The sequence below is a fragment of the Microcaecilia unicolor genome, chromosome 10 (assembly GCF_901765095.1).
Source record: "Microcaecilia unicolor chromosome 10, aMicUni1.1, whole genome shotgun sequence".
NCBI classification, from domain to species: Eukaryota; Metazoa; Chordata; class Amphibia; order Gymnophiona; family Siphonopidae; genus Microcaecilia; species Microcaecilia unicolor.
The window spans coordinates 139,369,808-139,392,822 of NC_044040.1; the positions used below are offsets into that span (position 1 = coordinate 139,369,808).

Consider the following 23,015-nt stretch of genomic DNA (forward strand, 5'->3'; position numbering starts at 1 on the left):
AAGTGAAACCTCTATACATCCATGGCATAAATATATCATCTTAATCCATTATAATGTTTGTTTTTATAAAATATAAAATCAAATAAAATAATATAACGTGCAGCAAAACAAAAAATTATAAAGATTAATATAATAGACTAGTTCATAGAAATAATAAAGGAGGTTCATAAAAATAATAAAAAAGGACTATATGTAATGCAACAATTTGTCCTTTATATAATTGTATTTGTATTAGCCTTTTTTCCATTTAGAATAGTTCCTTATATTTAGGAATGTCATATTTCTTTGAATTAGTCCTTTTTTATTATTTTTATGAACCTCCTTTATTATAATGGATTAATATGATATATTTATGCCATGGATGTATAGAGATTTCACTTTCTGAGGCATGTTTTTATGGTTCCTTCTATTTTTGTCCATTTTTTATCGTTTAATATCTGTCTGATGTTGTAATAATAGAATTATTATTAGTATAGTTATATTATAATTTTCATTTTCTGAATTACACTTACTCTATTAATCTAATATGTTGATTGGTTATTTTCTATATATGTTTTATACATGATTTGTCTGATTTTAATTTTTATGTATTAAATTTAATTATTATATATATGTTATTTTTTTAGACCCCTGAGGAAGGCTTTTGTAAAAGCCGAAACACGGCCCGTGTAGGGTCAGAATAAAGTTTGTGTTTTGGAGCATCTTATCCTGGTCTTTTGTTTGATCTCTTGAAGTTGGTTTCTTTTCCACTTCCTTTTGTGCGACTGGATAAATGCTACATCAGGGAGCGCTAGGGAGATAAAATTCTTAAACGTAATAAATGACTACTTCTTAGAGCAACTGGTCCAAGAACCGACAACATGGGTGCTATTTCAGATCTAGTCCTTAGTGGAATGCAGGGCATAGTAAGAGAGGAATAAGTATTGATCTACTGGGATACAATGTAACATGATCGAATTTGAGCTGATATTTGGAGTGAAGTCACTAAAGAAATTTACTGTAGCAGCATTTAATTTTCAAGAGGGTGATTATGACAAAACAAGGAAAATGGTTAAAAAGAAGCTGAAAGGGTCAACCGCAAATGATAGGACTTTAAATCAGGCATTGACGTTGTTTAAAAATACCATCATGGAAGCCCAGACCAGATGTATTCCACGTATTAACAAAGGTGGAAAGAAGCGCAAATGAAAGCCAGCATACTTAAAAGGGGAAGTGAAAGAGGGTCATAGGGTCAAAAGAACATCCTTCAAAGAATGGAAAAAGGATCTGAATGAAGAAAATAAGAAGCAATATAAGCTGTGTCAAGCTGGATTCAAACCATTGATAAAGAAGACTAAAACAAAATTTGAAGAAAAGCTTGTTGTGGACTTGCCATGGAGACAAAAACTCATAGTAATCCCTTTTTCAGGTACATCAGAAGCAGAAAGCCTGTGAAGGAATCCATGGGACTGTTAGATCATGAAGAAGCACAAGGGACACTCAGTGTCAGACTTGTGAGTTCTTGTACCAAGTAGAGTGCTGCTGAGCCCGATACTCAGACCAGGTTTTGCTTGGCGGCTGGACAACCCTTGGTTTCACCTGTGCTGACCGCCGTTCCCCAGAGGTTGAGCCCCTAGGTGTGGGTAGCCTGCAGGATTTACGAGACGGAGCTGGAAGTGGGGTGGTGAACGTATTGGCCAGGCAGCAGCAGGCAAGAGAGTGATCCAGGTACGGGCAAAGTCAATAGGCAGGCAGCAGGCAGGGGAGTAATCCAGGTACAGGCAATGTCAATAGGCAAACAGGCAAGAGAGTAATCCAGGCACAGGTAAAGTCAGTAGGCAGGCAGCAGGTCAAGAGGGTAATTCAGGTACAGGCAAAGTCAGTAGGCAGGCAGCAGGCAAGAGAGTAATCCAGGTACAGGCAAAGTCAATAGGCAGGCAGCAGGTAAGAGAGTGATCCAGGTACAGGCAAAGTCAGCAACGAGGGACAAGTAGATAAGAAGCAAACTACTGAGCAAGTAACACCTACCAAAGTAGAAGCTGAAGCATGGAGTCCAGGAAGAGCTCAGCTGATAAAGTGCTGGCGTCTGACATCAGCAGGAACCAGCAGGGAGAAGGAGCACAGCCATAGGACAAGAGCAGGGGAAGGAGGAACTGGAAGACCAATAGGAGAGAAGCAAGGGAAGCCAGACAGAGAGAGAGCAGACACAGGTGTATGGAAGCAAAGCAATTAAGGAGCCTGCAACCACCATTCTCTGAACAAACCCAGAGAAGAACTACACACACATGGCTCAGGGCAGTGCCAGTCAAGTGTGGGTGTCGACGGGACCCCGCGCAGCCCGAGGAGGCCGCTTGTGTTGAGGTGGGGGACATGACACTCAGGGAGGACGAGGCCATAGCGGAGATATTGAAGGAATTCTTTGCTTCAGTCTTTATGGAAGACGATGCAAGAGATCTACCTGTACCAGAAATGGTTTTCAAAGGTGACAATGTGGAGAAACTGAAAGAAATCTCAGTGAACCTGGAACACGTACTAAGTCAAATCGACAAGTTAAAGAGTGATATATCACCTGGACTGGATGGCATACACCCCAGGATAATAAAGAATTTAAACATGAAATTGCTGATCTGTTATTAGTGATCTGTAAACTGTCATTAAAATCATCCATAGTACCTGAAGATTGGAGGGTGGCCAATGTAACACCGATTTTTAAAAAGGGTTCTAGGAGTGATCCGGGAAATTACAGATCAGTAAGTCTGACTCGGTGATAGGAAAATAGAGAAACTCTAATAAATAATAAATTATGGAATACATAGACAAACATGGTTTAATGGGACAGAATCAGTGTGGGTTCAGCCAAGGGAAGTCTTGCCTCACCAATTTGCTTAATTTCTTTGAAGGCATAAGTAAACATGTGGATAAAGGTGAGCCAGTTGGTGTAGTGTATCTAGATTTTCAGAAAGATTTTGACAAAGTTCCTCATGAAAGATTCCTGAGAAAATTAAAAAATCATGGGATAGGAGGCAATGTCATTCTGTGGATTAGGAGTTGGTTGCTGGACAGAAAACAGAGGGAAGGTTTAAATGGCCATTTTTTCTCAATGGAGGAGGGTGAATAGTGGAGGTGCTGCAGGGATCTGTTCTAGGGCAGGTGCTATTTTAAATGATCTGGAAAATGGAGCGATGAGTGAGGTGATTAAATTTGCAGATGACATAAAACTATTCAAAGTTGTCAAAACATATGCGGATTGTGAAAAATTGTAGGAAAACCTTAGGAAACTGGAAGACTGGGCATCCAAATGGCACATGAAATTTAATGTGGGCAAATGAAGTGATGCACATTGGGAAGAATAATCTGAATTATAATTACCTAATGCTAAGGTCTACCTTAGGAGTCAGCACTTAAGAAAAAGATCTAGGTGTCATTGTAGATAATACACTGAAATCTTCTGCCCAGTGTGCAGCGGTGGCTAAAATTCAAACAGGACGCCAGGAATTATTAGGAAAGGGATGCAAGATAAGACCAAGAATATTATAATGCCTCTGTATCACTCCATGGTGCAACCTCACCTTGAGTATTTTATTTATTTATTTTATTTGTTACATTTGTATCCCACATTTTCCTACATATTTGCAGACTCAATGTGGCTTACAAAATATCGTGAAGGCATTCGCCAATTCCGGTACAGGATAAGTACAAAATGTATTAGGATAGGGAAGATAAGATTCAATCAAGTTGGTTGGGTTGAGGTAAAAGAGTTTGTCAATGTCCAATACGATCTTTGACAGTGAAGTGTTGCAGGGTTGAATCACTTAAGTTGGGTCATTCGGATATGCCTTTCCGAATAGGTGAGTCTTTAATAATTTTCTGAATTTTAGGTGGTCATAAGTTGTTTTCACCACTTGTGGCAATGCGTTCCACATGCGTGTGCCTATGTAAGAGAAGTTGGGCGCATGGGTTGTCTTGTATTTTAGTCCTTTGCAATTTGGGTAATGGAGATTCAGGTAAGACCATGATGAATTGGTACTATTTCTGATTGGGAGATTGATTAGGTCAATCATGTAATCTGGGACTTCATGGACTAAGGTGCAGATTTTGAAAGAAATGCGTTCTTTGATATTGTGTTCAATGCTGGTTGTCGAATCTTTAAAAAAATATAGCGGAATTAGAAAAGGTTCAAAGGACAGTGACCACAAAGGAAAAGGGGATGGAACTCCTCCCATATGAGAAAAGGCTAAAGAGGTTAGGGCTCTTCAGCTTGGAAAAGAGATGGCTGAGAGGGGATATGATTAAGGTCTATAAAATCCTGAGTGGTGTAGAATGGATAGAAGTGAATCGAATTTTCACTCTTTTAAAAAGTACAAAAACTAGGGGACACTCAATGAAATTACATGGAAATACTTTTAAAACAAATAGGAGGAAATATTTTTTCAGTCAAAGAATAGTTAAGCTCTGGAACTTACTGCTGGAGGATGTGGTAACAGTGGTTAGCGTATCTGGGTTAAAAAAAAGGTTTGGACAAGTTCCTGGAGGAAAAGTCCATAGTCTGTTATTGAGATGGACGTGGGGGAAGCAACTGCTTGCCCTGGGAGTGGCAGCATGGAATGTTTCTATTAATTGAGTTTCTGCCAGGTACTTGTGATCTGGATTGGCCACTGTTGGAAGCAGGATACTGGGCTAGATAGACCAGTGGTCTGACTCACTATGGCTATTCTTATGTTCTTTTGTTCAGAATACGGATAGCCCCTCTTCAAATACAGGGCAGGTGACCACAACTAAAGTAGAAATATGCAGACAAAAATTAACCTGAAATCCCAAGATGCTAGACTCTGCATGCAGCACAATACCATGAAAACAGAAAGAATCATGTGCAAAATAAAGTCAGCAGATGTAAATTCTCAAATTGGACATATCCCAAACACTTAAATGAAAATAAAGTTATTTTTTTCTACCATTGTTGTCTCGTGATTTGGAATTTTTTTTTTTAATCATGTCAGCCCCAGTCTCTGCTTCTTTCTATCTGTGCTCACGAAGGTCCTGTTGATCCTGCCCTCTCTGATGTGTATGCATCAGAGGGGGCAGAACAAACAGGGCATCCACAAACAGCTTCTGCGCTGAAGTTAGCTCTGGTATTGGTCATGGTGCTTTTTAGCTGCTGCCGGAGACTCGGACTCAGAAGTTAGCTTCTGCACTGAAGTTAGTATTGGTGTTGGGTCTGGTGCTTTTTTTGTTGCTGCCGGAGACCTGGATTCAGAAGTATGGCAGCACGGGTGGCGGCAAGTTCAGGCCTGGAATTTTGATGCTGTTGTGAAACTGGGATGGCAAGCTGTTTTTTGGGGGTAGCACTTGCCACCCCATAGTGACACTGAAATGTGAATTTGTTTGAGGTATAGGACAAAATGTAGGAAGCACTATTTCCTTAGTGACTTGAAATGAAGTTATTATCTTCGATAAAAATTTAGGATGAGAGAAAGAACTACCTTGTTATAGAAGTCATCATAGCCAGCAACAAAGTTTCAGTGCTACATTTTTCATGAAATCCTAGTTGGGCAGAATGAAATGCTTCTGTAGCCTCAGAGGCCCTGTGACAAGTAGTGTCTAACAGAAAGAACACCCCAGGTCACCTCTAGGAGTCAAGATTTGAAACAATAATATTTTGTCTGCCTGGAATCAGGGTTCCAGGACCTGTCTGAGCTGTAAGGTATACCAGTGTGATCCCCACATTCAGCAAACTCAGGAAATGTATATATAACCTTGTACTTCTACAATAGAACTTTACTTGGTTGTACTTGTTAAAACTGAACTATGTATATATAAACAACAGAATTTATATACATTTGGAATTATTTAAAATAAAAGGTACTGGGATACGTGACATTTATTATATACAGATATGTTCCTTCAGTTACTAAACCAGGCAATTCAGGGGCTGACTGAGAAGATAATACCTTTAATTTTTATGAAAGTGTTCCCTGGTAATTTATAATCAAGTTCATAATGTGTTGCATTCGTTCAAATTGTAGTACAGTAGGCAAATTTGCTGAACAGTCTTGCAGCCCTAATTATTTATTTATTTATTTAAACCATGAATGAAGGAAACGTTTAAACGCAATATTTATGTTAGAAGCTGATGTAGACATAAGCAGAAGCTGCGAAGTTCTTTGTTACCTTGGCTGTAATCTTGAAATATTAAACCCATGCTGTTTGCATGTAGCTTGTCCACAGGCTGTAGACCAGAATCTGTATCTGGAGATTTGAGTTCTGTGTAAACTCAGCTTTTGAAGAATTTACTCCTGGAGCTCAGGGGCTATAAAATTGAGAAGCTATGTCATGCGCAATCTCTCAAGCTAGCACCAATTCCTTAGGGCTCCAGCTCTCTGCTCCAACAACATTCTGGGCTCCCTTAACTGCTCTCAGCTTCAACTGAACTTTTCTTTTTGTACTGTGAAGCCCATCTATAAACTGGGTTTTGATAGGACATGGGGTTATGAGTTGATCAGACTGGCAGTTGGATTTGGGGCACTTCATAGGGCCTTTCTGAAATAACCTTGTGCTGACAGAGGAATGTTTATTTTCTCTTCTCCATAGTAACCATTGCTTAGGAGAAGGGGGAGGAATTTATCAGTAAGTGATTTCTGTAGTCAGTGGGGAGTTCTGTGAAATCTGCCACTGAGTGTAAATCACAGATGAGAGAGGTGTGAGAAATTTTAAGAAAGCTAAATTCACATAGGTTTTGTTGTAGCTTCCTGAGAGAAAGGGAGGGAAATCTTGCCCATTAAGTTCCTTTTGCTTCAGGAAGAGGCACCAGGTACCATATATATAGCCCCCAGGTATGCTCCTGAGGGGAGTTAAAATTGTAGGTCCCTGAAGTTCAAAATTAACCAATAGGAGCGAGAAGTGTCACTTATGAGGGAGAGGCTGAATTAGTTCTTTCTCTATGGACAGTGTGATCATCTAGCCACACAGCCGAAGTGACATCAGGGTGACGTTACTGACCCGGGCTTCCAATAGCACAGAAAACTCTAAGAGCTCTCTGCGCATGTACTACTACTACTAGTATTCCTGCCCTTACCATAGTATAAGTCGTGGACATGCCCCCCCTGTCAAATCAGTTTTATTTTGTCCGTGGTATAGTTACGACTCTCTGCGCTTTTTAGGTTCTAGTCATAACTTTATTTGTTTTCTTTAGTCAATATTCTCATTATTTTGAACAGATGTCACAGAAACTGGGTTTTAAAAACTGTTCGTTTTGTTCGAAAAAGATGTCAGTCACAGACCCGCACACTCAATGTCTCCGTTGTCTTGGACAGCAGCATGTACCGGCAGATTGTGCTGATTGTCAAGATGTCTGACAAATCTTTGCAGATTCAGCTATTCAAATTGAAGGATCTCTCACAGTCTACCTCTGCCTCTGACATTTCTGCTTCGACAAAAAAGAAGACAAAGACTAAGTACATAATCAAGCCGGTACAGATATCAGCTGTTTCTCTCTCTGATGTGCCTGCAGATTCTGTCTTCCCCCCTGCTGCTTTGCCTGGGTGGGGGGGGGGGGGGGGGGGGCAGGATCAGGGTATTCCCGACAGACAGTCAAATCTGGATGCTTCTGTGAGCTCCAATAGTACTGCAGGGACCCAGCAGAGTAATCGGCAAGAAAGCAAGCATTGTCAGCTGATTCCATCACTGCTCCACTTCGTCAGTTGGAGTCAGCGATGTCGACTTGAAGTAATCTCTTGACACCAAGCCGGCATCAGCTGAGTAACAGCTCGATACCGTCGGCTTCCTCTACTTCTCGAAGCTGTTCGCCTTCTCCTTGAGGAAGAAAGAGACGTCACTGTTCTTCAATCTCTAGAAGCAGTGCTTCTGTTTCACATAATAAGAGATGGCATAAGAATCATCATAAGAGTACTCGATGCCATGGGTGCCGATCTTCTCGTAGCAGTTACTCGAGATCCAGACGCTCATCTTTGGCTATTGCGGCACCTTTGAATACTAGCTTTACTTTTCTTCAGACAGTTCCTGTGCCTTCAGTTTCAGCTCAAAATTCAGTCTCTTCAGATTTTTTTCCAATTAATGGCTCAGTTCTTGAAACAGCATATGCCAGCTGCACCAGTTACTTCAATGTCTCTTAACAAGGGACAATCCTCTACTAATCAGCAGACTTCTCTCAGATCCCATTGCACCACTCCTTCATCTAGTGGTCAATCTCTCCTTCCACTTCTCCACTAGTGGAATCACAATCCAGACAATATGCTAGATCCTACTCCAGAGCCTCTTCTCCTGACTCACCTAGTTCCATGGGGAAAAGGTCTTGCTTTACAGATTTACATGCTGATCTTCCTCACAAGTATGCCTAGTAGCGCTCAGTGGTGTTCCTAGGGGGGCTGGCACCTGGAGCGGATCGCCGATTCGCCCCGCCCCCCGGGTGCAGCGCCCGCCCGGCGAAAGGACACCCCCACAAAGGAACCCCCCCGCTGGGGGGGGGGGGGGGGGTGCCGCGCGCGCGCCTGTCCTCCGTTGTTTGCTTCTTCTCTGCCCCGGAACAGGAAGTAACCTGTTCCGGGGCAGAGAAGAAGCATGGAACAACGGAGGGCAGGCGCGCGCGGCACCCCCCCCCCCCTGGCGGCATGCACCCGGGGCGGACCGCCCCCACCGCCCCCCCCTAGGAACGCCACTGGTAGCGCTATAGAAATGATAAGTAGTAGTAGTACAAAGGAGGTTTGTGCATATCCTCAATTCCTGATTAGAATGGCCAAGGCACTTCAGTTACCACATACCTCTCACTTGGCGTCTGCAGAGCCGGAGAAGAGGTCAGTTTTAAAATAGCTTTCTAATGACATGGAAACAGTAGTTCTCCCAATTGACAACCTATTGCAGGAATATCATAAGCAAATTTAGTCTAACCCATTTACTGTTCGAGCTACAAATCGACAGATAACAAATATACAGTCCTTTTAGGTCATGGTCTCCACCAACTCCCACATCAGTCTGTGGTAGTGAAATCAGTCATGAGAAAGCATAAGACAGGGAAAGAGAGCACGTCTCACCCACCAAATAAAGACTTAAAGTGTATGGATCTTCTAGGAAAGAAAGCCTATTAGAATACAATGCTGCAGGCTAGGATAACAGTTCATTCCTTCCACTATGTTCAATACTTATACACTGTGATGGACAAGATTGCTAAATTACAAGACATGTCAGATCCATCCTCTCTTGCTTCTCTGCCATCTATAATGCAGGACCTAGAACTTTGTTCCCAATTTATGATTCGTGCAGCATTTGACAATTATGAGACAGCAGTGAGAGGTTCAGCAATTGCCATCTCCATTAGACGTATGGCTTGGCTACGTTCTTCAGCTCTAGCTGATGATTTATTGGAAAAAGTAGCAGACCTCCCTTGCGTAGGAGATAGCCTGTTTGGTCCCAAGGTGGCAGAGATGATTACCTCAATCAAAGATGAGTGCATGATGCTGGACACTTTGGAAGATGATCACTCAAAAAGCTCAAGGGCTGTGTATAAGTGTCTTCCATATTATCAATCTAAATCATGTTTTCAGGGAAGGAGCCCTTACTCATCTCAGAAGTCTGCCTACTTTAATAAGCAACATAGGCAATGACAATATGTCCCATCTAAATTTTCTCATGACAAAAAACAGGTGCGCAGTAGCAGTATCCAGTGGGGTAGCAAGGGGGGCTGCCACCCGGGGCGGGGCGGTTCGCCGTTGCACCCACCCCCCTGGGTGCAGCACGATGACACCCCCCCTCGGCGCATCGACACCCTGCCTCCCGACCCAGTGCCTACCCTCCTCCATGCAACCAGCTCCCTATCTTTAAAAAAATATCAGAATCCGAGGCGAGGCGCAGCGCCTTGCGCCTGCATGCAAAAGAAATGTGGACCATCTCATCGGACCTTCTCACGCTCTGTCTGTCCCGCCCTTGCGGAAATAGGAAGTTGCATCAGCGGAGGGCGGGACAGATAGAGCGAGGGAAGGCCCGATGAGACGGTCCACATTTCTTTTATGTGCAGGCGCGAGGCGCTGCACCTCGCCTCGGATTCCGATATTTTTTTAAAGGTAGGGAGCTGGTTGGACGGAGGAGGGTAGGCACTGGGTCGGGGGGGGGGGGGGGTGTCATCGTGCTGCACCCGGGGGGAGGGAGCTGGCAGGGAGCACCCCCCCTGAGCTGACACCCAGGGCAGACCGCCCTTCCCTTGCTACGCCACTGGCAGTATTCAACAACAGAAGACAAATCCCAGTTTTGAATGGGTATTGAATAAACTTTCTCTCTTATCCACCATCCAATCCTCCGATGAAATCCGGAACATCAAATTCACAAGCTCTTCTCCTACAAGCATAAGTACACAGATTGCTTCAGGCTCAAGCTATAGAGCTAGTACCACAAGAGCAGATGGGGAACGGATTTTATTCCAAGTATTTCCTATAGCAAAGAAATAAGGAGGATTTCGAGCCATCCTAGATCTCAGACTCCTCAACAAATTTATCAGAAAGGAACGATTCCGCATGTGTACTCTTGCAAACATCCTTCCATTTCTACAGCAGGGAGCTTGGTTAGCGTCATTGGACCTCAGAGGCGCATATCTCCACATCTCCATACACCCAAGCTCTTGTCGGTACCTTCGATTCACACTACGAAGCATTCATTATCAATACAGAGTTCTCCCATTCGGCCTCACACAGCACCCAGACTATTTACCAAGTGTGTAATTGTGGTCATAGTCTATCTTCGTCAGCAGGGTTGCATTATTTTTCCATACCTGGACAATTGGTTCATTGTAGGCTCCACTCAGCAGATCGTTCTCCAGACATTGCACAAGACAATCACCCTCCTAACTTCCCTCGGGTTTCTAATAAATTACGAAAAGTCACTTTTGCAACCAACACAGAGTTTGGAATTCATAGGAACGTGTCTCATTACACCCATTGCCTTGGCACACCTACCTTCATCCAGAATACAGACTCTTATTCAACTGGTTCAAAACTTGTTAAACACTCAAATAACCACAGCCAGAACTCTCTTAGTATTGTTGGGTCACATGGCTGCGACTGTCCATGTTATACTACAAGCACGGTTAAGAATGTGTCTCCTTCAGTGGTTTTTGAGAGATCATTGGTCTCAATATCACCAACTGCTATCCATCAATATAACTCTGCAACAATACATCAAACTCCAATTAACATGGTAGATGCATCTACCTCACCTGACAGAGGGAGCACCTTTTCAGACTCCAAAGCCGACAATACTAGAGACAATAGATGCCTCCAAGAAGGGCTGGGGTGCATTGTCAGAATCAATCAACCCAAGTAATCTGGTCGCAGGAAGAGAAGACCTGCAGTATCAATGTTCTGGAACTCAGAGCAATCCATCTATCAGTGCTAGCATTCACTCACATCCTTCACAGTCAAAATATTCAGATCCAGACAGACAATCAAGTGGCAATGTATTATGTCAACAAACAAGGGGGAATCGGATCCCGATCCTTATGTCAAGAACCGATCCAACTCTGGTATTTAGTTCTACATGATACTTACCTTCCAGGACATTTAAATTGTCTAGCAGATTCATTCAGCCGCAAACTAAAGCCGCAAGAATGGTCTTTGAAGATCATAATTACTCAACAGATATTCCAGAAGTGGGGATACCCTGTAATAGATCTATTCGCGTCCCCTCTAAACAGGAAGTGCCACAGATATTGCTCAACGTGGCCTAGTCACAACAGGATAGCATATGATACATTCCTCATCAATTGGGACCAGGAACTGAAATAGGCCTATCCTCCCATTCCTCTCATAGCGAAGACGTTGCAAAAAGTGATCACAGACTCACCTCGCATGATCCTGATTGCTCCTCACTGGCCAAGACAGTTTTGGTTTCCAATATTTCTCTCGCTGCTACAGGACGCATCAATCACTTTACCCATAGTGCCAGATCTAATTACTCAGAATAAGGGCACACTTCATCATCCAAACCTTCATTCCCTGAAACTTACAGCATGGCTCATTCAAAAAATGTGACCAATTCTAGACTATTTTCGACACAAGTCCTACAAATCTTTTAGGCAGCATGTAAAGAATCGACCAGACGTTCATATGCTTCTAAATGGCACCGTTTTGAACTATGGTGCACAAGGAATTTCCACCATCCGTATAGTTGTTCTATTTCTACTATCCTGGACTATTTATTGCATCTTTCCGATGCAGGTTTATCATTTCCATCGGTCAAAGTTCATTTAGTGGTTTTATCTGTTTTACATGATCCAGTTCATGAGACCACTCTTATTCGTCACCCAGTCACCAAGACATTTATGAAGGGCTTACTACATTCTAGACCGCCAATAAAGACTTCAGTAACTGCTTGGGATCTTAATCTTATTTTACATAATCTCATGAGTTCGCCATTTGAGCCATTGCAGACAGCTGATTTTAAATATCTCTCGTGGAAGACTTATTTCTGATTGCCATAACCTCTGCCAGGATAATAGGAGAGATTCAAGCACTGGTGCATTATTCTCCATATTTACAAGTTCTACATGATAAAGTTTTGTTAAGAACACACCCAAAAGTTTTACCTAAGGTTGTGTCGCCCTTCCACTTCAATCAGACCATAGTACTGCCGGCTTTTCATCCCCCTCCTCACAATTCGGATCATGACAGATTGTTACACACTCTTGACTGTGTTCGAGCTGTTACCATATATCTGCAGAGGACAAATTTTTTAAAATCATCCTTCGCAGCTTTTTCTTTCAATCCAGTCAGTGCATCAACCAAAACCAGTAAAGAAATCCACTTTATCTCGCTGGATAACTGACTGCATCTTGTTCTGCTATAGACATACTTTTCAGTCACCAAGTGTTGATGTTCCTCATGTCACTGCACACCAATTACGAGCTGTGGCAATTTCTTCAGCACTTCTTCAGCGTGCTTCTCCGGTGGAGATTTGCCGAGCTGCAACTTGGACAGCCATGCATACCTTTACAAAGCACTATTGCATTGATGATGCATCGGCAGCTGACGCTCTATTTGGCAGATTGGTTCTGTCCTCGTCCTTGTGAGGCACAACTCACGTCCTCCACCAACTCAGGTAACAGTTTCCTACTTTATATTTTACTTCTGTATTTAACTGTTACAATGTTTTCACGTCTTAGCTTGGGAGTCTTCAGCTGTGTGGCTAAATGATCACACTGTCCATGGAGAAATAAAAATTGCTTATCTGTAATGGTAGTTCTCCTTGGACAGTTGATCATCTAGCCACACAGACCTGCCCTCCCACCCTGAGTTGTTGCCAGCTTGAATATCAACTGATTTGACAGGGGGGCGTGTCCACTACTTATACTATGGTACAGGCGGGAATACTTGCACATGCGCAGAGAGCTCTTAGAGTTTTCTGTGCTTTTGGAAGCCCGGGTCAGTAACGTCACCCTGACGTCACTTCAGCTGTGTGGCTAGATGATCAACTGTCCAAGGAGAACTACCGTTATAGGTAAGCAACTTTTATTTCTTTCCCATTGCACTTCCTGGCTCACAGCACAGTCTGTATTATAATCTTTCTCTTTGACCAGGAAGAGGAAGTCCAGCTCTCTAGTAGGATTGTAACACACAGGATGAACAGCATTTTTAGTGAGGCCCCCATCACACTTTGACAGACTCAAAATAATCAATTAATTGATCAACTATCAATTTTTCCAAAATTTTAGGCACACAGGGAAAGTTTAAATTTGGTCAATAAAGCAACACTTCATTTGGGCCTCCTTCAAGACTGGAATAACTGTGTTCTTCAGACTGGATGATGCAAGCTTCCCATCTAAGGGGTAATTTTGTAAGTGGGAAGATGCACATATGTGAACATCTCTGGGAAAAGGTGACTAAAGCAGCAGATCCAAAATGTTGAGAATGGCCAATTTTTGATGCCACGGGTCCATAAACAGCAAAAGTTACGTTTGAACGTGTAATTTTTAAAAAAAATTTTCACATGAAAGGATGGGGTTGGACTGTAGTATTCCAAATTGTTTGCTCTAACAGAATTCATTAAAACCTCATCTTTTGTTTCTGGTGAAATAGTCACCTTTTCCCAGAGATAGTCACATATATGCCATTTATGCATACATATGGACAAAATACCAGCACTTTTGTGGGTAAATGTACATTTACATATGTGACAACAAAGAGGGGCATAATCGAACGGTGGTGGCCATCTATTTGGCCGGCGGCCGCCGCCAAAAAGAGCAGTCCTGAACCGTATTATCGAAAAAGTTGGCCGGCCATCTTTCATTTCGATAAAACTGTTGGGGCCGGCCAAATGTCAGAGATGGGAATGCCCAGGAGGGAGGAGGGGAGCCTGTCGATACTGAGGGCTCATTGTACTAAAGTGCATGAGTTTGATTCAGTAAATGGGTCCCGTTGCATAAAATTGTGCCTGTAGTAATATGAATTAATGCATGAGCCACTGGCCGACCAGTAGGACACGAGAACAGGCTGCTCTACGGACCCAAACTGTAGTAGGGAAAACGCAACCATAAGACAGCTTTAAATTCACGGAGAACAGATATCTTGCTATCAGATACAATTTGGCTGTACCGGAAATCGAGAATTCCTCAGTCCGACGTAATTGTTAAAGCCCCGAGGAATCCAGCTCATCACCGAACCTCCCAACCAGGTCAGCCTACCCTGTGAGTCACCCTGTGCCCCCACGCTACCTCAGATTAGCAGCATTGCCCCAGCCGATCATATCACCCCTCTCCGCTTGCCTAGACGAGCAGACAGTTCATCCTCTGCTGGCGCGGCACATCGAAGGGAGCACGGCTGGCTGCCCTCCCCCTCCTATGGCCTTCGTTGACGGTTAAAGCAGCCTTCATCCTCTCAGCAAGCGCCCGAGAAACGAGGCGTGACGCCGCCGTGAGGTGTTGCGGCAGTGGAGACGGTGGGAGGAGAGTGGGGCGGATCGTGCATGATCACGGCTACCACATCATCAGCGACCGAATCGTCCCACTGATCGCAGCAAAATCGTGGGAACCAAGCCATTGGGAGCAAGGTGACCATGCACAGTTGGATCTGCTTCCCGATAACAAGCAAGGTGACCCGCGGGTCATGACAAGATGTGAGAACCAAGCCATTAGGGACTGTGACTGTGGAACCTGAACAGCTTATCATAAACACCCAAGCGATCTCAAAGACTGAACCTGCGTCCCTGTTCAGCCTGCGTCCTCTGCTCAGCCTGCATCATCTGCTCTAGCCTACATCCCTGTTCCAGACTGCATCTTCTGCTCCAGCCTGCATCCCTGTTCCAGCCTGCATCCTCTGCTCCAGCCTGCATCCCTGCTCCAGCCTGCATCCTCTGCTCCAGCCTACATCCCTGCTCCAGCCTGCATCCTCTGCTCCAGTCCGCATCCCTGTTCCAGCCTGCATCCTTCCCTCTAACCTGCATCCTCTGTTCCAGCCTGCATCCTCTGCTCAGCCAACATCCTCTGTTCCAGCCTGCATCCTCTGCTCAGCCTGCAGCTTAGACTCTGGTCACTTATACTCCAATCCTGCAACCTCTACTCACCTGTTCCAGCCTTCAGCCTCAGCTCCAGCCACTGCCTCACCTTTATTCTATAGCATCACATTGTATTATTCCTCTGTTCCAGCCTGCATCCTCTGCTCCAGCCTGCAGCCCACTGCCTCACCTTTGCTTGTGACTGTTACCTAGCACCTGGACTGCCTGAATCACTACATATGGCTTCGTTTCACATTCTCCTCCTAGTACTGTCCCTTCCTAATCTACTCCTCTACCCGAAGCCACTGTACACTACAGCTACACATTGTCCTTTCGTTGATTTTATTCCCTCACCATCTCTCTTATCCTCTTCCTCCCTCCTTGCTTTCTGCCTTCAACATTTCATCCCCTCCATTGTACCCTCCCCATTCTATCTGAGTTCATCTCACCTTCGCCGCCTTCATCGCCACTCCTCTCCTACTCTCCTCCGCACTCTCTTACTCCTTCTCCTCTTTGCTAGAGACATCAATCCCAATCCTGGTCCCCCTCACCAATCCTCATCCTATTTGTGCAGGTCGCACCATGACCTCTCCAATCTCATCTCTATTCCTCTCCTCCCCTCCTCTTCTCTGCCCTTCTCATGCGCCCTATGGAATGCCTGCTCAATCTGCAACAAACTTTCCTATATCCATGACCTTTTTATCTCTCATAGCCTCCATCTGCTCGCCATAACAGAAACCTGGCTCTGTCCTGAAGACTCTGCTTCAGTCGCAGCCCTCTGCCATGGTGGTTATCTCTTCTCCCATACTCCTCGCCCTACTGGCCGCGGTGGTGGTGTTGGACTTTTACTCTCACCCTCTTCCAAATTTCAGTCTCTTCTGCCACCTCAGTCTCTCTGCTTTTCTTCCTTTGAAGTCTACTCCATCCGTCTATTCACTCCTTTGCCTCTTCGAATAGCAGTTATTTATCGTCCCCCTGATAAGTCCCTTTCATCCTTTCTCAGCGACTTTGACGCTTGGCTTTCCTTCTTTCATGATCCTTCTTCCCCTTCCCTCATCCTTGGTGACTTTAACATTCATGTGAATGATCCCTCCAATTCTTACATCTCCCAGTTCCTTGCCTTAACATTCTCCTTCAATCTCCAACTATGCTCCACTTCCCCTACTCACCAGAATGGTCACTGTCTTGATCTTATCCTCTCTTATAACTGCTCTCCCTCCAATTCCTTTGCCTCAGATCTTCCCCTCTCTGACCATCATCTAATAACCTTCACACTTAAACTTCCTCCTGCCCAATCCCGTCCAATCTTAACCAATCTATCTAGGAATCTCCAGGCCATTGACCCTACTACCCTATCCTCCTATGTCTCGAACCTTTTCTTTACCACTGCACCATCCAAATCTGTCAAGGAAGCCATCTCCTCCTACAATACTATTCTATCCTCTGCTTTAGACACTCTTGCACCTCTCATACCCCGCCCTATAAGGCGTACCAAACCCCAGCAATGGCTGACCTCTAAAATCCGCTACCTATGTTCCTGTGCCCGCTCTGCCGAATGCCTCTGGCTGAAATCTCATGCCCTTGCTGACTTCATACACTTCAAGTTCATGCTGACCATCTTCCAATCTGCTCTTTTGCTTGCCAAACAGGATTATTACATCCAGCTGACTAATTCTCTCAGCTCAAACCATCGACTTCTCTTCACCACACTAAACTCTCTCCTCAAGGTGCCTCCATCTCCAACTCCCCCCTCACTATCTCCTCAGACCCTAGCTGAGGTCTTCCGTGACAAGGTTCAGAAGATAAACCTTGAATTCTCAACCAAGACACCCCCACCTCTCCCTCCTTTGTCCCTTCCCTTGCCTGTTCCCCTATCTCCCCAACTCCTCCGTCCTTTTCGTCCTTTCCTGAGGTCACTAATGAAGAAACAACACATCTTCTCTCCTCCTCTAAATGAACTACCTGTTCCTCTGATCCTATTCCTACCCACCTTCTTAATACCATCTCTCCTACTCTTACCCCTTTTATCTGTCATATCCTTAATCTTTCACTTTCCACTGCGACCGTTCCCGATGCCTTCAAACATGCTGTGGTCACACCACTCCTTAAGAAGCCCTCACTTGACCCTATATGTCCTTCCAACTATCGACCCATCTCCCTCCTCCCCTTCCTCTCCAAGATACTTGAACGCACCATTCATCGCCGCTGTCTTGACTTTCTCTCATCTCATGCCGTTCTTGACCCACTCCAATCTGGCTTTCACCCTCTTCATTCAACTGAAACTGCACTTACAAATGTTTCCAATGACCTGTTACTGGCCAGATCCAAAGGTCTCTATTCTATCCTCATCCTTCTTGATCTATCCGCTGCTTTTGACACTGTTGATCACAGCCTACTCCTTAATACACTGTCTTCATTTGGATTCCAGGGCTCTGTTCTTTCCTGGTTCTCCTCCTACCTCTCACTTCGCACCTTTAGTGTACACTCTGGTGAATCCTCTTCCACTTCTATCCCACTACCAATCGGAGTACCTCAGGGTTCTATTCTCGGTCCTCTTCTGTTCACCATCTACACTTTCTCCCTTGGCTCTCTGATATCATCCCATGGCTTTCAATACCATCTCTATGCTGACGACTCCCAGATCTACCTCTCTACCCCCCGAAATCTCAACCAGCATCCAGACCGATGTTTCAGCCTGCCTGTCTGACATCGCTACCTGGATGTCTCAATGTCATCTAAAGATTAATATGGCCAAGATTGAGCTTCTCATCTTTCCCCCTAAACCCACCTCTCCTCTCCCCCCTTTCTCTATTTCTATGGATGGCACTCTCATTCTCCCTGTCTCATCAGCTCGTAACCTTGGGGTCATCTTCGACTCCTCTCTCTCCTTCTCTGCTCACATTCAGCAGATTGCCAAAACCTGTCATTTCTTTCTCTATAACATCAGCAAAATCCATCCCTTCATCTCTGAGCACTCTACCAGAACCCTCATCCACACTCTTATCACCTCTTGCCTAGACTATTTCAACCTGCTTCTCACCGGCCTCCCACTTAGCCATCTCTTTCCTCTTCAATCAGTCCAAAACTCTGCTGCACGACTCATTTTCCGCCAAAGTCGCTATGCTCACATTAGCCCTCTCCTCAAATCACTTCATTGGCACCCTATCTGTTTCCGCATTCAATTCAAACTTCTCTTACTGACCTATAAGTGTATTCACTCTGCTGCTCCCCACTACCTCTCCACTCTTGTCTCTCCCTACACCCCTTCTCGAGCACTCCGTTCTGTTGACAAATCGCTCTTATCTGTCCCCTTCTCCTCTACTGCTAATTCCAGACTCCGTTCCTTCTATCTCGCTGCTCCACACGCCTGGAATAGACTTCCCGAGCATGTACGTCTAGCCCCCGTCTTTGGCCGTTTTTAAGTCCAAGCTAAAAGCCCACTTCTTTGACGCTGCTTTTGAGTCTTAACCACTGCTCACTTGCCTGTACCTTTATCCCTTCCTCTTTAATTCCCCTTGCCTCTTACTTGTTCTGTCTGTTACCTGTCTTATTTAGATTGAATGGTCACTGTCTTGATCTCATCTTCTCCTCCAACTGTTCACCCTCTAGTTTCCTTGCCTCTGATCTTCCCCTCTCTGATCATCATTTTATAACTTTCACACTTAAATCTCCTCCCTCCCAGTCCCGTCCTATCTTATCTAATTTATCTAGGAATCTTCACGATATTGACCCTTCATCTCTATCCTCCCATGTTTCAAACCTCCTCTCTACTGTGGCACCATCCACGTCTGTCAACGAGGCTGTTTCTTCTTACAACAATACTCTATCCTCTGCCTTAGACACACTTGCACCTTTAATGACCCGCCCTATAAGGTGTACAAAACCCCAACCTTGGCTGACTTCTAATATCCGCTACCTACGTTCCTGTACCCGCTCCACCGAACACCTCTGGCGGAAATCTCGGGCCCGTGCTGATTTCTTACACTAAGTTCATGCTGACCTCCTTCCAAGCTGCTCTTTTACGCGCCAAACAGGATTATTATATCCAACTGACCAACTCTCTTGGCTCTAACCCTCGACTTCTCTTCACCACATTGAACTCTCTCCTCAAGGTGCCCCCTCCCCCAACTCCCCCTTCATTATCTCCTCAGACCCTTGCTGAATTCTTTCATGACAAGGTTCAAAAGATAAACCTTGAATTCTCTACCTCGCCACCTCTCCCTCCACTAGTACGTTCCCCTCTCTCTCCTTCCCCTCATTCCTTTTCCTTCTTTCCTGAAGTTACTATAGAGGAAACTACACTTCTCCTTTCTTCCTCAAAATATGCCACCTGCTCCTCTGATCCCATTCCCACCCACATTCTTAATGCCATCTCACCTGCTCTTATTCCTTTTATCTGTCACATTCTCAACCTCTCACTTTCCACTGCAACTGTCCCTACTGCCTTTAAACATGCTGTGGTCACACCTCTCCTTAAGAAGCCTTCACTCGACCCTACTTGTCCCTCTAATTACCGACCCATCTCCCTCCTCCCTTTTCCCTCCAAATTACTTGAGCGTGCTGTTCACCAGCGCTGCCTTGATTTTCTTTCCTCACATGCTATTCTTGACCCACTACAATCTGGTTTTCACCCTCTCCACTCAACCGAAACTGCGCTTACTAAAGTCTCCAATGACCTATTACTGGCTAAATCCAGAGGTCAATATTCCATCCTCATTCTTCTTGATCTTTCCGCTGCTTTTGACACTGTCAATCACAGCATACTTCTCGATACCCTGTCCTCACTTGGATTCCAGGGCTCTGTCCTTTCCTGGTTCTCTTCCTACCTCTCCCTCCGCACCTTTAGTGTTCACTCTGGTGGATCCTCTTCTACTTCTATCCCTCTGCCTGTTGGCGTACCTCAGGGTTCTGTTCTTGGTCCCCTCCTCTTTTCTATCTACACTTCTTCCCTTGGTTCATTAATCTCATCCCATGGCTTTTCCTACCATCTCTATGCTGATGACTCCCAAATCTACCTTTCTACCCCTGATATCTCACCTTGCATCCAAACCAAAGTTTCAGCGTGCTTGTCTGACATTGCTGACTGGATGTCTCAACGCCACCTGAAATTAAACATGACCAAAACCGAGCTTCTCATTTTTCCCCCCAAACCCACCTCCCCACTCCCCCCGTTTTCTATTTCTGTTGATGGCTCTCTCTCATTCTCCCTGTCTCCTCAGCTCGAAACCTTGGGGTCATCTTTGACTCTTCTCTCTCCTTCTCTGCTCATATCCAGCAGATCGCCAAGACCTGTCGTTTCTTTCTTTACAACATCCATAAAATCCACCCCCTTCTTTCCGAGCACTCTACCAAAACCCTCATCCACACCCTTGTCACCTCTCGTTTAGACTACTGCAATCTGCTTCTTGCTGGCCTTCCATTTAGTCACCTCTCCCCTCTCCAATCAGTTCAAAACTCTGCTGCCCGTCTCGTCTTTCGCCAGGGTCGCTTTACTCATACTACCCCTCTCGTCAAGTCGCTTCACTGGCTCCCTATCCGTTTTTGCATCATGTTCAAACTTCTTCTACTAACCTATAAATGTACTCACTCTGCTGCTCCCCAGTATCTCTCCACACTCGTCCTTCCCTACACCCCTTCCCTTGCACTCCGCTCCATGGATAAATCCTTCTTATCTGTTCCCTTCTCCACTACTGCCAACTCCAGACTTCGCGCCTTCTGTCTCGCTGCACCCTACGCCTGGAATAAACTTCCTGAGCCCCTACATCTTGCCCCATCCTTGGCCACCTTTAAATCTAGACTGAAAGCCCACCTCTTTAACATTGCTTTTGACTCGTAACCACTTGTAACCACTCGCCTCCACCTACCCTCCTCTCCTCCTTCCTGTACACATTAATTGATTTGATTTGCTTACTTTATTTTTTGTCTATTAGATTGTAACCTCTTTGAGTAAGGACTGTCTTTCTTCTATGTTTGTGCAGCGCTGCGCACGCCTTGTAGCGCTATAGGAATGCTAAATAGTAGTAGTAGTAGTAGTAGTACTTTGAGCAGGGACTGTCTTTGTGTGTATAGTGTACAGCGCTGTGTATGCCTTGTAGCACTATAGAAGTGATAAGTAGTAGTAGTAGTAGTAGTAGACGACCGGCATCAGTTTTCGCCGATAATGGAAACCGATGCCGGCCATCTCAAACCCAGCCAAAACCAAGGCATTTGGTCATGGGATGGGCCAGCATTTGTAGTGCACTGGTCCCCCTCACATGCCAGGACACCAACCGGGCACCCTAGGGGGCACTGCAGTGGCCTTCGTAAATTGCTTCCAGGTGCATACCTCCCTTAACTTGTGTGCTGAGCCCCCCAAATCCCCCCCAAAAACCATTCCCCACAACTCTACATCATTACCATAGCCCTTATGGGTGAAGGGGGGCACCTACATGTGGGTACAGTGGGTTTGGGGGGGGGGGGGGGGTTGGAGGGCTCCCATTCTCACCATAAGTGTAACAGGTAGGGGGGGATGGGCCTGGGTCCAGCTGCCTGAAGTGCACTGCACCCACAAAAAACTGCTCCAGGGACCTGCATACTGCTGTCAGGGAGCTAGGTATGACATTTCAGGCTGGCATAGAGGCTGTCAAAAAAGTAAAAAAAAAAAATTGGGGGGTGGAGGGGGTTGGTGACCACTGGGGGAGTAAGGGGAGGTGATCTCCGATTCCCTCTAGTGGTCATTTGGTCAGTTTGGGCACCTTTTTGAAGCTTGGTCCTGAAAAAAAAGGGACCAAGTGAAGCCGGCGACATGCTCGTCAGGGCCGGCTTTCTTTTTTCCATTATCGGGCAAAGCCGGCCATCTCCTGACCACGCCCCCATCCCGCCCCGTCCCGCCTTCACTACCCTACCGACACGCCCCCTTGAAGTTTGGCCGGCTCTGCGACGGAAAGCAGTTGGCGCTGGCCAAAATCGGCTTTCGAATATACCGATTTGACTGGGTTCAGGAGATCGCCGGCCATCTCCCGATTTGTGTCGGAAGATGGCCGGCGATCTCCTTCGAAAATAAGCAGGAAAGTGACTAAGCACTATTCTGTAAGGGCACACATAAGTCACATAGCACATAAATGCAAGGGGGGGGGGGCATTCACATAGACAAAGCATTGGAAGGGCATAGGCTGAGCTGCCACTTACACTTGCAACCAACAGAATACCGTAAGTTACATGCACTCTTGCCAGATTTATGTGACTATGGCTCCAGGTCTACGGCTAGTGTGACTGCAGGAGCATAAACTTAAGGTGTGCTGCCAGTATAAAATAGGCTCTCACTACATGACACTGGGGTGCCAAACAGAGGGTGTCCAGTTATAGAATTGCCCCTACTGACTCATTAAACAACATTGCCTTATCTGCCAATTGTTTAATAATAATAATAATAATAATAATAATAATAATAATAATAATAATAATAATAATAATAATAATGTAAGCAGATATACAATCCTTTCAACTAGAAGATGCTTTCATAGTCCCTAGAAGCGTATTAATCTCCATACTAGATACATACCGAAACTTTG

At 45.0% G+C, this 23,015-nt stretch overlaps 1 protein-coding gene across 1 annotated transcript in view; it reads right to left on the reverse strand.

The window, feature by feature from the left end:
* CROCC2 (ciliary rootlet coiled-coil, rootletin family member 2) overlaps positions 1-23,015 on the reverse strand; it is an 825,280-nt gene that overhangs the window by 192,890 nt on the left and 609,375 nt on the right.